The following is a 17336-nucleotide window of genomic DNA, read 5'->3' on the forward strand; positions in this document are numbered from 1 at the left end:
CTGCACATAATTATGCCGTCCTGGTCGTCAGTCTAAATTTCTGTCTTGTTTATTTCAGTTTACTTGAACTGTTGACATTTCTTTGGTTTTGTTGTTGTTGTTGTTTTGTACACTGCCAGGTTTGTTTGTTCTGTTTTTGTTTTTGTTTTTTTGTTGTTGGTTTTTGTGTGTTTTTTTTAATTATATGTTGTTTTTCGATTGATGGTTTACGGAAGTTCAACAGGAATGAACGACAAAACAAAAAGAAGGAATGAAAGAAATAAGTCTGATTGAACGTATAGAGGGAAAAGAACGACAAAGAAAAGACCGATGGAAGAAAGGAAGGAGGGAATGAAGGAGGGAAGGAAAGAAGGAAGGATGAAGGATGGAAGGAAGGAAGAAAGAAAAATGTGAATAAAACGAAACGAATAACGGAAGAAAGAAAGAACAAAAGAGAGAGACCAAACAAAACAACAACAACAACAAAAACAGAAAAAAAAAGAAAGAAAAGAATGGAAGAAAGAACGAAATAACAGACATTTAAAAAAAAGAAAAGAAAAAAGAAACCACACACACAGCTGAATTGGTGGCGTAAGCAGCATTGGCATGAAGTTATGTACCTTGTGTGTGGAGAGAGTTACCACTCTTTACTATTTGTTAAAAAAAAAAAAAAAAAAAAAAAAAAAAAAAATATATATATATATATATATATATATATATAAACTACGTGACCCGGCCAGCCAGGTACCGTTCAGCATGCAGCCCCTAGCATGATGCTGAATCCTGCAGGGAAAGTCTGAACCTCAGGCACTGTCTACCAAACCTCACTGCCACTGATTGGGAAAAAAAAAAAAAAAAAAAAAAAAAAGGAGGAAGGCATCGCCGGGAACCATGCTCACAGGACACAGACTGTCAACACAGTACTTATCAAAACAAGCCAAAGAGAAACCAACCACGTGTGTACAGCATCTCTTACACACTACTTGAATGCCACTGAATCAGGAAGTAGTAATATCATTCCTTTGTAAATGCGTCAGATCCTACTCTTTTTCCCTCTATCGCCCGACATGCTCTGGGTCAAACAAGGCTATGAAATCAACTGTGCTTTGAGCTACAAGGTTGATTCAGCATAATTATTGTTTCCAGAGTTTTTAACGTATGGACACAGACCTGGGAAAATAAAGACCCAGAAAACCTAATCAGACCTAAGTAAAGTCAGAGGAGCATAGGCCTGGTAGATAACAGACCTAAGGGAACAAAAGGATGACTACTCTTTCGTGCAGGAATAAAAATAAAAATAAATAAAATAAAAAAAATCTACATGACCCGGCCAGCCAGGGACCGTTCAGCGGCCCCCAGCATGATGCCGAATCCTGCAGGAAACCTTTGGCCATAACCCCATCAAACTACGTGCTTTGTTTTTTTGAGGAGGGGTGTTGGTGTTGGTGTTGCAGTTGCAGTAACGGGGTGGAAAGGAGACGCTATAAGTACTCCACCTTGTTCTTCTTCTGCGTTCACTCGTATGCACACGAGTGGGCTTTTACGTGTATGACCGTTTTTACCCCGCCATGTAGACAGCCTTACTCCGTTTTCGGGGGTGTGCATGCTGGGTATGTTCTTGTTTCCATAACCCACCGAACGCTGACATGGATTACAGGATCTTTAACGTGCGTATTTGATCTTCTGCTTGCATATACACACGAAGGGGGTTCAGGCACTAGCAGGTCTGCACATATGTTGACCTGGGAGATCGGAAAAATCTCCACCCTTTACCCACCAGGCGCCGTCACCGTGATTCGAACCCGGGACCCTCAGATTGACAGTCCAACGCTTTAACCACTCGGCTATTGCGCCCGTCTAAGTACTCCACCAACTCAGGAGACAAGAGAGTTCGCTTAGAGTGTTATCTCTGGTAGAGCATGTTCAACTAGTTCTTTTGACTTCACACTTTACAGATGATTCTTAAACGGTAAACGACTGGAAGAAAAGAGAATACCATTTATATGACAGCCAGAGCTTTCCCAAATATTTTGCCGACAATTGAAGATAAGGTTTTTATAGCTCGATAATGTGTGTGTGTGTGTGTGTGTGTGTGTGTGTGTGTGTGTGTGTGTGTGTGTGTGTGTGTGTGTGTGTGTGTGTGTGTGTGTGTGTGTGTGTGTGTGCGCGCGCGCGCGTTTCGTGCAGGAAGAAAAAACAAACCAAAAACTACGTGACCCGGCTAGCCAGGGACCGTTCAGCGGCCCCTAGCATAATGCCGAATCCTGCAGGAAACCTTTGGCCATAACCCTATCAAACTACTGTGTTTTGTTGTTGCTGGGGAGGGGTGGTGGTGATGGTGGTGGAGTTGCAGGAACGGGGTGGAGAGGAGACGCTTTAAGTACTCCATTGACCCAGGGGACAAGACAGTCGCTCAGAGTGTTGGTGCATGTTCACTTAGAACCTTTGACTTAACGCTTCACAAATGATTTGTAAACGCTAAACGACTGACAGAGAGAGAGAGAAAAAAAAAGAATATTGATAAAACTGCCAGAGCTTTCACAGAAATGTTGGGGACAATTGAAGATATTTTGTTAAAGCTCGATAATTTGAACGTGTGTGTGTGTGTGTGTGTGTGTGTGTGTGTGTTTGTGTGAGAGAGAGAGAGAGTATTCGTGTATGTGTGTGTGTAAACACTCCCAGGAACTATACTCGCCAAAGACAGACTTGTTAGAGGGCCGGAATCAGAAAAGCTGAGAGCAAACGAACCACTTATCCACTGCAACTCTCGCGGACTACTTCAATTCCAGTGAAAAGGGAAATAATTTAATTTCTTCGTAAATGCGCCAGATCCCCCTCTTATTATATCACCGACCAGCTCTGCGCGAGGAAAGACAATGAAATCGATTGAGCTGTGAGCTACAAGACAGATTCAACACACGTTTCCGGTGTTTTTAACGTGGGGACACCCCCTCTTTCTCTGTGTGCGTGGAGCGCGCACGCACGATTGTGTGCGTGTGTGTGCGCACGCACGTGCGTTATGTGTGTGTGTGTTTTCCTCTACTTCAGAACCACCTGAATCTCACAGTAAGGCAGAAGCATGCTTGGTTTGTCACTTGACTATGTGAGTCATCTCTACCTAAACATTCCGGATGTGTTTGTCTGTACCTTGTATATAAAGACGCTTTCTATGGCCAGCTAAAAATAGGGTCCGTCTTACAGACGTCTTTGCCTCAACTGCACACATGTAAACGTATGCAACAGACCAGATCGATGCCGCCCCTGATTAATTAAATAAATGCATAAATGAATAAATTTATAAATATGTGTGTGTGCGTGCAAGCGTGTGTGTGTGTGTAAACACTCCTAGGAACCATGCTCACCGGAGACTCTGTGTGTGTGTGTGTGTGAGTGGGGCAATGGTGCGCACGCTCATATGTATGTGTGACTGTGGTGTGTGTGTGTGTGTGCGCGCGCGCGCGCGTGTGTGTGTGTGTGTGTGTGTGTGTGTAAACACTCCTAGGAACCATGCTCACCGGAGACAGACTGCAAGGCGGGACATCAGACAGGCTGAGGACCAACGTACCACCAAAGAATTGTAATTTTCACACCGACTACTCCAATGCCAATGAACAGCGAAACAGTTGCCGAAAAGACAACTTCAAAGATGCATCAGAAGAACCATTATGAATTGTCACACCATTCAGCGGCCCCTAACATGACCCCTACATTGTCCTAAAAAAAAGGGCAACAACAGAAAGCCTAATTATACCGAGTACCTGACAAAAAATTATTTCAGGGGAGCATAGACCTGGGTGATCACAAGACCAAGGGGAACATAAGGATGACCCTTTTTTTACGTGCAGGAAAAAAAAATCAATATAAACTACGTAACCCGGCCAGCCAGAGACCGTTCAGCGACCCTAGCATGATGCCGAATCCTGCAGGAAACCTTAACCATGACCCTACCAAACTTTCTTTTTTTTGGGTGGGGTGGGGGGGTGGGTTACGGGGTGGTGGTAGTGGTGGTGGAGCTGCAGGAACGGGGAAGGTAAGGAAACGCTATAACTCTCCCTCTGACTCACAGTGTCGCTCATGGTGTTCCAGGTTCTGATGGTGCATGCTCACTTGGAACTTTTGACTCAACACTTCACAAATGATTGGTAAATAATAACTGGTGGGGGGCTGGGGGTGGGGGTGGGGGGGGGGATTACTGCTTATAAAACTGCTAGAGCTTTTTGTAGAAATGTTGCTGATAATTGAAGATAGTATATATTTTCTTACAGCTCGATAATATGAGTGCATATATGTGTGCATGCATACATGCCTGCGTGTACATGCGCGCGTTTGTGTGTTGTGGGTTTTTTTGTTGTTTTTGTGTGTGTGTGTGTGTGTGTGTGTGTGTGTGTGTGTGAACACTCCCAGGAACCATGCTCACAGGAAACAGACTGTAAAGGGGCGGGAATCAGACAAGCCGAGGGCAAACGTACCACACAAGTATTGTCATTTTCGCACCGACTGCTCGAAAGCCTTTGAACGACGAACTATTTGCCCAAAACGCCAACTTGAAACGTGCAGAAGGAAAAAGAATTAAGATGTTCCGGCCAGCCAGAGACCGTTCTGCGACACATGAGAGCATGATGCTGAATCACGCAGGGAAACCTTAACCTCAAGTACTATCCATCATAGCGTGTTTGTGTATGTTCTGTATGCGTTTTGTATGCACATATATACATATATATAATAATGTGTGTGTGTCTGTGCGTGTGCGCGCGCGTGTGTGTGTGTGTGTGTGTGTGTGTGTGTGTGTGTGTGCACGCGCGTGCGCGCCTCGTTTATCCCCCCGTCAGTATAAGATTCAGAGCAACATTTTCTGATTGCATCCACGGCATTGTTAATTTCTATACCTGTCGATTTCTCAAATCAAACGAATTATCAAACAGATTCAGGTTAGGGCTGAATTAGTGTTTCCTTTCTCCGTGAAACCCCTCCCGCCAAACCACTTGACTGGAGTGATGGCCTAGAGGTAACGCGTCCGCCTAGGAAGCGAGAGAATCTGAGCGCGCTGGTTCGAATCACTACTCAGACGCCGATATTTTCTCCCTCTCCACTAGACCTTGAGTGGTGGTCTGGACGCTAGTCATTCGGATGAGACGATAAACCGAGGTCCCGTGTGCAGCATGCACTTAGCGCACGTAAAAGAGCCCATGGCAACAAAAGGGTTGTTCCTGGCAAAATTCTGTAGAAAAATCCACTTCAATAGGAAAAACTACCAAAAAAAAATGGGTGGCGCTGTAGTGTAGCGACGCGCTCTCCCTGGGGAGAGCAGCCCGAATTTCACACAGAGAAATCTGTTGTGATAAAAAGAAATACAAAATACAAAAAAATACAATATACTCCATTCCCTCTCACCTCCACCGACTTCTATAGTTTCTTTAATCAAGCGTCTTCAAAGATTCTGCATCAGGCAGCAAGAGTTACCATTATAGTGAAGAATCGCTTTTTGTCGTTGTTGTTCCAAATATTGCAAAGACAACTCAATGTCATGCACTCTCTCCTTTCTTTCTTTTCTTTCCGTCACACGACCAACATCGACTTGCCGATGACTCTGTCGTGGTTCATGCATGATGGATATTTTCGTGTCTCCATGACCCACTGAACACTGACATGGGTTACAGGATCTTTAACGGGCGAATTTGATCTTGTGCGTGCGTATACACACGAAGGGGGTTCAGGCACTAGCAGGTCTGCACATAATGTTGACATGGGAGATCGGAAAAATCTCCACCCTTTACCCACCAGGCGCCGTTACCGTGATTCGAATCCGGGACCCTCAGATTGAAAGCCCAACGCTTAAACCACTCGGCTATTGCGCCAGTCATCCTTCCCCACAGTCAACGTACATCTTCACAAAGTCATTTCCAATTTGTTTTCCGCAAATGATCAGTCGTTCAAATAAGTTCGGCTTCTGACGACAACCGGGAAGGAGTCTCCTCTCCTGCCCCACCGCCACGCCCCCAGCCCCACCCCCAATCCCCCCTCATCCCTTTCAGACGAATTCGACATGAGGTAGTTGTGGGGGGAGGACGGGGGGGGGGGGGGGGGGCGGAGATGCTGAGATGGAAAATTTTCCCCAAGAGGGAGCGAGGAGCTGAGGGGAACAGCAGGTGGAGTAGAGAGGTGAGCGGTTGATCTCTCTAACGACTGTCGAGGGATGGGAGGGGACGGGGGGGTTGGGGTGTGTAGGAAGTCCTTTCTACGAACTGCTCGGCATGGGGGGTGGTGACGGTTTGGGGGCGGGGGACGGGTGTGGGTGGGTGCAGGGGGTGGAGGTGCAAAAGTCTGTGCGACATGAAGTGGAGGGAGAGGCTGAGGACAGACATCATTCCAACGACTGCTCGACGTGAGGGAGGGGGGGAGGTGGGGGCAAAGTCCCTCAGATCAATGTTCCGGGTTGGGGGATGGTGGGGGATGTGAAAGGAGGAAGGGGGGGTGTAAGTCTTTCCTTCAACAACTCGACTTGGAAGTTGGGGGGGTGTTGGGCTCGTGAAGAATCCCTACACAGACTTTTTAACATGGGGGGTGGGGGTGGGGGGGGAGGGATGGGTGTCTTTCCGGAGTGCTGGACATGGGGGGTGCATGGGAGAGGCTGAAGTCCCTCAGATAGCAGTTCAAGCATGTGCTTGGCAGATGTGGTGTAGCGTATATGGATTTGTCCGAACGCAGTGACGCCTCCTTGAGCTACTGAAACTTTGTTCGCATGGCATTAAGACAGGACCCAGTTATTTCGACTCGCGGTACATACCCTGACACCATACTTACCAAGTCATATTGAAAAAAAAAAAGGCGTCTGTTCACCAAACTTATAATGTTCATGGCAAAATACAAGGAAACCAGAAATATACCCGCTGCCTCACATTCGCTTCGTCACTGTGCAAAAGACCTTGACCTTGGTCCGTCCTGGTGTTGATCTTGTAAACTGACAGCCGACTGGTCAGAAAACACAATACTGTTCTCCCGAACTAATCACACACACACACACCGCATCCATCGCCCCCCCCCTCCTCCGTGCCCCCCCTCCTCCCCCCCCCCCACCGCCACCCCCCACCCCCCCAACACGCACACTTGCTCCAGCTCATTGTGAAAAACTCATTCTTGTGAATTTCGTTTTGCACGTGCAAGTCTGGCTGCACATGGGGCACAAATTTGGGGACAGTGGCAATGTACTCCACTGGGCTCGTGACATGGTCTTCCCAACACACCTCCCGACAGCGCTATGTGTCGTTATGACTACTTCCAATAAGCACAACGTGTCGATAGCACAACGTGTCGATAGCACTACTGTTGTCAGCTTTGTCGTCTCAGTAGTGCTATGTGTCAATAGCACTACGAGTCAATAGCGTTACGTGTCAATGGCGCTACGTGTCGATAGCACGACATTTTGCCAGCCTCCCAGACACTGCAACGTTTCACTGGCACTATATTATTACGGATAATTATAACATACAGCGATCAGTCTTGTATGCAATGCATTTCGCGCCCTCTCTCTTCCTTTGTCTCTCTGTCTCAGAAAGGAGGGACGAGCGAAAAGGTGGAGGTGGGAATACTTTGTATCAGAAATTTACACTGGATGTTTTTCGTCCTTTCAGAAATGGGGACACATAATTATATGTATATATGTTAAGGTTCCTAGATGTTATATCGCACGTCACTTTGTTTTGGAGGGAATTGTGGGCAAATCCTCTCATTGTATATATATATACACACACACACACTATTATTTTTGTTTCTTTATTTTTCTCTATCAGTTTCTTATGTTTCGTTTCATTCTGTTTAATGTTTCTAGTTTCTCCGCAGTATTTTGCAGGCTCTCAAGGCCTTTTCAGCGCGTTGTGTCTGGACAAGCGTAGTTGTATTTCGATCTCGTTGTTGTTGCTGCTGCTGCTGCTGCTGCTGCTTTTGTTTTAGCGTGTATGGATTCATCCGCCACGTATTGCCGCCTCTTTGAAAATGGAACTGAAACTGAGACTCATTAGACTCAAAACGACAGATGAGACCTGTTTTATCTTGTCAAAGAATTGCTGGTGTTATTTGTCAGTTATGTATGGCGAGCGTCTGAGTGCATGAAAACTGATGCAATTTCTATATCGACAGGCGCAACAGCCGAGCGGTTAAAGCGTTGGAATTTCAATCTGAGCCTGGTCCCGGGTTCGAATCTCGGTAACGGCGCCTGGTGGGTAAAGGGTGGAGATTTTTTTCTCCGATCTCCCAGGTCAACATATGTGCAAAGCTGCTCGTCCCTGAAACCCCTTCGTGTGTTTTCGCAAGCACAAGACCAAATACGCACGATAAAGATCCTGTAATCCATGTCAGCGTTCGGTGGGTAATTGAAACAAGAACATACCTAGCATGCATATCTCCGAAAACGGAGTATGGTTGCATACATGGTGGGGTAAATGAGCAAAACGGTTATACACGTAAAATGTTGCATATCTGTATGAGTTTGCATAATAAATATATAAATCACTAGATAATAATATCAATGATGATATGGAAACAACTTATGCCCATCCCGGAACAAGGCAGATACCCTGGGCTTCAGGTACTGACAAAGACAGACAGACAGAATGAAGGAAAAACAGGGAGAATGAATGGAAGAGAACAAATGAAGAGAGGGGACACAGAAGGAGAGAGAGACAGACAGACAGACATACAGAGAAACATAACTAGCGCGAGCGCGCGCGCACACACACACACACACACACACACACACACACGCACACACACACATACTCCCCCCCCCCCACTTCGTACCACCACCACCCCCCACCCCCCAGCCCCCTCTCACCACCACTTCCTACGTCCCTGGCTTTCCAGGTCACCCACCCCTTACCCCAATCCCCGGCTTAATTCTCACCTCAGTCCGCGCGGATGAACGACCTACATAGATTGTCAGTCCGCCCTTGTTAGAGGTCAAGTACGTTGTAAGGTCTTAACTCTCTCCATACGAACATCAAAAGAGACGACGTTAACAGCGTTTCACCCCAATTACCATCATCAAATTATTGCAAGTGGAAGGCTCTTATACTGAAGAGGTGAATGTTAACAAAGAATACCACAATTCTGACGACGGAAGCTAAAGGTTGGGTCATTCAGACACCCACTGGACATCCGAGGGGTCTGTGTAGAGGAGAAGAGAGGACTGGCCGTACTGAGTGAGTTAAACTTGTGGACATCGAGGAAGCAACATGTTGGGTTTTTTTTTTTTTTGTTTTTTTTTTGTTTTTGGTTTTTTGGTTTTTTAAACAATACCGAACTGCGATCGACACAACGCCAGCAACTGACCTGCAGCTTGGTCAACAACGTCACGTGCAGGAGTTTAATCAATCGATAACCGTGGATACTGTGAAAAGTGAAATGTTCTTCGATCGCAACTACTGTACACACATCAACATTAATCAACTGAGTAGAGACTGGCATATTATGAAGCACATGATAAAGCAGACACGATGGTACACAGACACGCACATGGACACGCGCGCGCGCACACACACACACACACACACACACACGGCAAAACTCATTTCGCTGTCATGCATGAGTGGTTAAGGTTTGTGACTTGTTGTCCATTCCAACTGACTTTTCAGAAGGCCGGCTAAGCACTGACAGGCGTCGGCATCAGTTCAGGCTATAAAAGTTTTGTATCTTTAAGGTTGATCAGTGTTTCTTGTTTTGTTTTGCTTTTGTGTGCATGTGTGTGTGTGTGTGTGTCTGTGTGTGTGTGTGTGTGTGTGTGTGTGTGTGTGTGTGTGTGCATGCCATTTTTAGTAATATATACCATTTTTTGTTGGATGTTTTCATTTGTAAATATTGTTGTGCAATACCCTATTGTCTTAACATGAGGATGTGTGTGTGTGGAGGGGGTGGGGGTGGGGGCGTAGTCTATCGTCAGCTATTGGGAATTCTTATTTGACTAGTTTTAATCTCTTCTTATGTTGCGCATGGTGATTTTATGCTACTGTTTACAACGAGCCTGTGATTGCACAACTTAATTTCCATGTGGATTAATAAAGTGTTTTTGATTTGATTTGATTTGATTGATTCCTGGTACAATCATCAGCACACATACAGGCGACTGGGATCGACAGTATTTATTTATAGAAAAAAAAAAAGATGAAGTGAAACACCATTGTACCATACACTAGTGACACCACACACTGACACAGAGTACTCGATTCAGAATGTCTTTTTCGGTTCTCTGTAGACTAATCAAAATTAGTCTACTGCTAACTGATGCCAGCGCACGCGCAAACACACACACACAAACACACACACACTGACACACACAGAGTCACACACACACACTGGCACACACACACACACACAGTCACACACACACACACACACACACACACACACACACACACACACACACACAAACACCACTGAAACAAACAAACAACAGTCATAGTTTTCACCCGAGTTAGCATGCACATTTTGAAATATCAACAATAACTCTTGAAAGCGCTACACAGGCAAAAAACAAAACAAAACAAAACAAAAAAATCCCAGTGTTAGTTTTGCATGTAGTGAAACGGCAGCAAATCGTATATATATATATATATATATATATATATATATATATATATATTATATAGATACTGACCTTGAGTTCACGCGCAGGGCAACATCCTCATCTACCGCAGTGTTTCTCGTGGCTGTCAAGTCGCTGGAAATCCCCGCAGAGGCAAACACACGACTCGCTCAGTGGCCCTCTGCACTAACTTCAAAATCTACCGGTCACAACACCACTGTAACGTGGGGTGGCCATGGACCACCACACAGACCTCAGGAATCAAGTTTGCTTTGCAAGCGTTTCACTCACGACCGACTCTGATACTGTGTTCGAACGACTCGCCCCATCTCTCTCTCCTCACTCTCACGCACAAACACACACGAAAAACGCGCGCGCGCGCCGGCGCCGCAAGCGTAGTCTCACCAAACGCCGTTGCGGACAGAGAAAGAGCGAGAGAGAGAGAGAGAGAGATCAATTTCAGCAGCAAAGCCCAGTGCTTGTCTCACAGTCTCTATGTCAGTCTCTCTTTAAAGACATTTTTTTTTATCATCATTTGTCCTCCTTTTATGGGTATGGCTTTATCATTAGATTTTAACATTGTGTAGAGTCTAATATCTAGGACGTGGACTGGGTGGAAGAGAGAGAGAGAGAGAGAGAGGGGGGGGGGGGGCGGAGAGAGAGAGAGAGAGAGAGGGGAGAGAGAGAGAGGGAGAGGAAGCAGACCAATGCTTATCTATCTGCAGGCTGTCTTCACGAAAACATAAGTTGGCATTGTCTCCTGTTATCTTCACTCTATGTTTGTCTGTAACTCACAAACGCATCACTTGAACTCACGTGCAGACACGCCGCACGGCAAACATTTATACACCGGCACACGCACGCGCGCGAGCACACACACACACATACACACACGAACGCACACACAGACACACACACACTGACACACACACACACACACACACACACACTGCGGACACACAAACACACACACACACACACACACACACACACACACGGCACAACTTCGGTAGTTGATACACTACCAAACAAACCATTGACGAACATGTGCACAGGTCTTAAGAACTTACTAACACTTACAGACACCAAAGAGCGTTTGGAGGCTCTCAGTTTTCGCTAGCACCAGCAGCAATTTTTTACTGAATCGTCCACTCGGCAGATGTTAACCCCCTCCTCCCCTACCCTCCCCCTCCCCTGCCTCAGTCCCTCTGCCTCCTCTCCCTCTCCCCTTCTCCGCCTAAAAGGTGCAAACTGATAGAACGTGAAGCACATACCTGTGAGGAGGAATTAGTTCGGTTGTTGTTGGGCGAGCAACGCACGTGTCGAGTCCGCAACTTTTGTCCACCACTGACAAGTTGTGTGCTGCGTGTGTTCGAGATAAGAGTGTGGCGCTGTAAACATGGAACGTGGAAGTGGGTGGGATATTTTCGTCAGGGGATCGAGGGGGAGTGGGGGATTGGGGGTAGGAGGGGTGGTGGTAGTGGTGGTGGCGGTGGAGGGGAGCACGGGGGATGGGGTGGGCTAAGGGGGGAGGAGTTGTAGCACTGACAGAGCTCATTTTCAGCTCAGTTGGGGGCATCGAGCTCAATGGTTGGGGGTGTGGGGGTATGAGGGGGCTCTCTGCTGGTGGGGTAAAGATGATGAAGAGGTCGTGTGGAGGAATGTTTAGTGAAGCAAAGCTCAGTCTGTGCGTCTGTGGGTGTGGGGGAGGTGAGTGTGTGTGTATGGGGGGCGTGCACGCGCGCGGGCACGCGTATGTGTGTGTCAGTGTGTGTTTACTTTTCTTTCATGTAGCCACAGTTGTAATTTTACAATTTTACTGTGACAGGCTATAACGGCAAGAGATGATCAGTATGACTGCCGGAAAGAGCATCGCAGCAATAACTGTTATGTATTCAATGTATTGGGCGTCTTCAGTTCCCGTGTAATGACATGCTCAACTGCGCTGTGCAATGTAAAAGAAAGAAAGAACAAAAAAAGAAAGACGAGTAAAATACTGAAATGAAAAACGTGCATCCCCCATAACCCTGCACTGACTGACATCCAACCAACACAGCCAGTGCACCCATCCCTATACAGCAACTAATAAGAATAACAATAAGACTAGGGAACAACACTATAGCAATTTCTGCGCCATATGAGTGCAATGGCTTACACACATGGGTATTTGCAGTACTCCCTCTTCAGTCTACCGAGCTTTGTATAACAAGGGAAAACTTCGCGATCGGCAATTATATACCACTGATCAATCACATCACTAACCGCAACAAACAAATAATAATGCTAATAACAACAATAGGATAATAATGACAGCAGTAAACAAAACGATCACTATCCTCCCACGTCATTGCACTGTGCCTGGTGACGTCTCAAACACGGGTTCCCCGTGCAAAAGAGCGACCTGTGGACAGCAAAGACACGCCAAAGCCCGTTCTATCATCTCCTCAGTGGAATCCCGGCTTTTCTGTCAGTCCTTGCCATAGGAACGATACGAAGATGGTCGGTCACGCAACTGCGGCTGGTGCGCATATTGGACGTCTTCAGAAACCGGACTCTGCGTTGCTGTTATTTGTTCACATGATGGAGTCTCCCGTCGCCGGACCGACGGATGAGAAGGCAGGCAGGTTTATCTGTCGGTGTGTGTCCTCATAATATGAGAGAAGAGGCCGATTCTAGATGCGCAGCACTTCCCACAGGTGTTGCGAGGGAAAATGTCTCCAGAGGTTCAGCATGGGAGTGCGGTAATGGGTTTGTTATTATGTTCACAAGTCATACACTGAAACGATCTGATTTGACTGGCTATCAGCAATTAGTGGCCATCAGCGAATCGAGTTCAAAACAATTAAATAGATTCGAAAGCAGCATCGAGTTTGCTTCAAAGAAAAACGAAGAGTCACTGAAATCCAATGCTATCTGATCGTAGTCTATGCAAAACGCCGCTTGACTGGCTACAAGCTAAACATACCAAACTAGGCAACTGTTTGCTCCAAAGAAGAAGGAGAGCACACACACACACACACACACACACACGCACACACAAAACACACCTGTGTCTCGACTCATGGTCAATGTTCTAAGCGTTAATCCGAATGTCATTCACTGAAATGTGTCCGAGAAGAAAACGAGATTTCCACAACGTATACGAAAGCTATAATCATGACAAGGCTATGCTGTGAAGGATCGAAGGCCCAAAGTAAAACAAAACATAAATGACAGGTAGAATAAATATATATGCAAAATTGTCCAGAAGAATAGATCCTTGTTTTTTGTTGTTGTTGTTTTTGTTTTTGTTTTTTTTGTTGTTTGTGTGTGTGTGTGTGTGTGTGTGTGTGTTTTTTTTATTAATTGCTTCATTGGTCACTCTAGCAAAAGACAGCCAGCTGTTTATCAGTACCAGAAGAGAATTAAAGTTGTTCTCTGTCTCTACGTGTGGTGGATTCGTAATTGTATTTGTATTTTCTTTTTATCACAACAGATTTCTCTGTGTGAAATTCAGGCTCCTCTCCCCAGAGAGAGCACGTCGCTACACTACAGAGCCACCCATTTTGGGGTATTTTTTCCTGCGTGCAGTTTCATTTGTTTTTCCTATCGAAGTTCATTTTTCTACAGAATTTTGTCAGGAACAACCCTTCTGTTGCCGTGGGTTCTTTTACGTGCGCTAAGTGCATGCTGCACACGGGACCTCGGTTTATCGTCTCCGATCCGAATGTCTAGCGTCCAGATAACCACTCAAGGTCTACTGGAGAGGGAGAAAATATCGGCGGCTGAGCCGTGATTCGAACCAGCGCGCTCAGATTCTCTCGCTTCCTACGGCGGCACGTGTTACCACTTGGCCATCACTCCACATAATGCTGGGGATAGGGGTGGAGGTGGGGGTGGGGAGAGGTGTACTGGTTTCCCTTGGACAGCCCTTGGCCCTTTCCCTTCAAAAGCGTCCATCGTTAGACCTTGTATATTATATCATCAGAACCACAGCGCCTAATTTCAAATGTGTCTATCTCGAAACTGAGTTGACGCAAGTCTTTTTATGTGGTATTTTTGGACTCGGGAGGTCAAAAACTATACAGAAAGTTCTACTACACATGTTCTCCCGACATGTCCATTTTTCGCCAATTTTACAGGCCGCGACCTGTAAAAATAGCGCTCTAATTTCAAATGCGGATATCTCGGAACTGAGTTGACGCAAGTCTTTTTATGTGGTATTTTTGGACTCGGGAGGTGAAAAACTATACAGAAAGATGTGCTACACATGTTATCCCGACATGTCCATTTTTCGCCAATTTCGCAGGCCGCGACCTGAAAAATAGTGTCCTAATTTCAAATGCGGATATCTCGGAACTGAGTTGACGCAAGTCTTTTTATGTGGTATTTTTGCACTCGGGAGGTCAAAAACTATACAGGAAGATGTCCTACACATGTTATCCCGACATGTCCATTTTTCGCCAATTCTACAGACCGCGACCTGTAAAAATAGTGTCTAATTTCAAATGCGGATATCTCGGAACTGAGTTGACGCAAGTCTTTTTATGTGGTATTTTTGGACTCGGGAGGTCAAAAACTATACAGAAAGATGTGCTACACATGTTATCCCGACATGTCCATTTTTCGCCAATTTCGCAGGCCGCGACCTGAAAAATAGTGTCTAATTTCAAATGCGGATATCTCGGAACTGAGTTGACGCAAGTCTTTTTATGTGGTATTTTTGGACTCGGGAGGTCAAAAACTATACAGAAAGATGTGCTACACATGTTATCCCGACATGTCCATTTTTCGCCAATTTCGCAGGCCGCGACCTGAAAAATAGTGTCCTAATTTCAAATGCGGATATCTCGGAACTGAGTTGACGCAAGTCTTTTTGTGTTGTATTTTTGGACTCAGGAGGTCACAATCTATCCAGAAAGATGTACTACACATGTAATCCCGACATATCCATTTTTCGCCAATTTCGCAGGCCGCGACCTGAAAACAGTGCCAAATTTCAAATGCGGATATCTCGGAACTGAGTTGACGCAAGTCTTTTTATGTGGTATTTTTGGACTCGGGAGGTCAAAAACTATACAGAAAGATGTGCTACACATGTTATCCCGACATGTCCATTTTTCGCCAATTTCGCAGGCCGCGACCTGAAAAAATAGTGTCTAATTTCAAATGCGGATATCTCGGAACTGAGTTGACGCAAGTCTTTTTATGTGGTATTTTTGGACTCGGGAGGTGAAAAACTATACAGAAAGATGTGCTACACATGTTATCCCGACATGTCCATTTTTCGTCAATTTTGCAGGCCGCGACCTGGAAAAATAATGTCTAATTTCAAATGCGGATATCTCGGAACTGAGTTGACGCAAGTCTTTTTATGTGGTATTTTTGGACTCGGGAGGTCAAAAACTATACAGAAAGATGTGCTACACATGTTATCCCGACATGTCCATTTTTCGTCAATTTTGCAGGCCGCGACCTGGAAAAATAGCGTCTAATTTCAAATGCGGATATCTCGGAACTGAGTTGACGCAAGTCTTTTTATGTGGTATTTTTGGACTCGGGAGGTGAAAAACTATACAGAAAGATGTGCTACACATGTTATCCCGACATGTCCATTTTTCGCCAATTTTGCAGGCCGCGACCTGGAAAAATAGTGTCTAATTTCAAATGCGGATATCTCGGAACTGAGTTGACGCAAGTCTTTTTATGTGGTATTTTTGGACTCGGGAGGTCAAAAACTATACAGAAAGATGTGCTACACATGTTATCCCGACATGTCCATTTTTCGCCAATTTCGCAGGCCGCGACCTGAAAAAATAGTGTCTAATTTGAAATGCGGATATCTCGGAACTGAGTTGACGCAAGTCTTTTTATGTGGTATTTTTGGACTCGGGAGGTCAAAAACTATACAGAAAGATGTGCTACACATGTTATCCCGACATGTCCATTTTTCGCCAATTTAGCAGGCCGCGATCTGAAAAATAGTGCCTAATTTGGAATGCGGATATCTCGGAACTGAGTTGACGCAAGTCTTTTTATGTGGTATTTTTGGACTCGGGAGGTGAAAAACTATACAGAAAGATGTGCTACACATGTTATCCCGACATGTCCATTTTTCGCCAATTTTGCAGGCCGCGACCTGAAAAAATAGTGTCTAATTTCAAATGCGGATATCTCGGAACTGAGTTGACGCAAGTCTTTTTATGTGGTATTTTTGGACTCGGGAGGTCAAAAACTATACAGAAAGATGTGCTACACATGTTATCCCGACATGTCCATTTTTCGTCAATTTTGCAGGCCGCGACCTGGAAAAATAGTGCCTAATTTCAAATGCGGATATCTCGGAACTGAGTTGACGCAAGTCTTTTTATGTGGTATTTTTGGACTCGGGAGGTCAAAAACTATACAGAAAGATGTGCTACACATGTTATCCCGACATGTCCATTTTTCGTCAATTTTGCAGGCCGCGACCTGGAAAAATAGTGCCTAATTTCAAATGCGGATATCTCGGAACTGAGTTGACGCAAGTCTTTTTATGTGGTATTTTTGGACTCGGGAGGTCAAAAACTATACAGAAAGATGTGCTACACATGTTATCCCGACATGTCCATTTTTCGCCAATTTTGCAGGCCGCGACCTGGAAAAATAGTGCCTAATTTCAAATGCGGATATCTCGGAACTGAGTTGACGCAAGTCTTTTTATGTGGTATTTTTGGACTCGGGAGGTCAAAAACTATACAGAAAGATGTGCTACACATGTTATCCCGACATGTCCATTTTTCGCCAATTTTGCAGGCCGCGACCT

At 45.4% G+C, this 17336-nt stretch overlaps 1 protein-coding gene across 1 annotated transcript in view; it reads right to left on the reverse strand.

Annotated features, from left to right (window-relative positions):
- Positions 1–17336, reverse strand: part of LOC143294150 (uncharacterized) — a 129645-nt gene that overhangs the window by 40880 nt on the left and 71429 nt on the right. The gene's annotated exons all lie outside the window — the stretch shown is intronic.

The sequence above is a fragment of the Babylonia areolata genome, chromosome 19, assembly GCF_041734735.1.
Source record: "Babylonia areolata isolate BAREFJ2019XMU chromosome 19, ASM4173473v1, whole genome shotgun sequence".
In the NCBI taxonomy this organism is placed as follows: domain Eukaryota; kingdom Metazoa; phylum Mollusca; class Gastropoda; order Neogastropoda; family Buccinidae; genus Babylonia; species Babylonia areolata.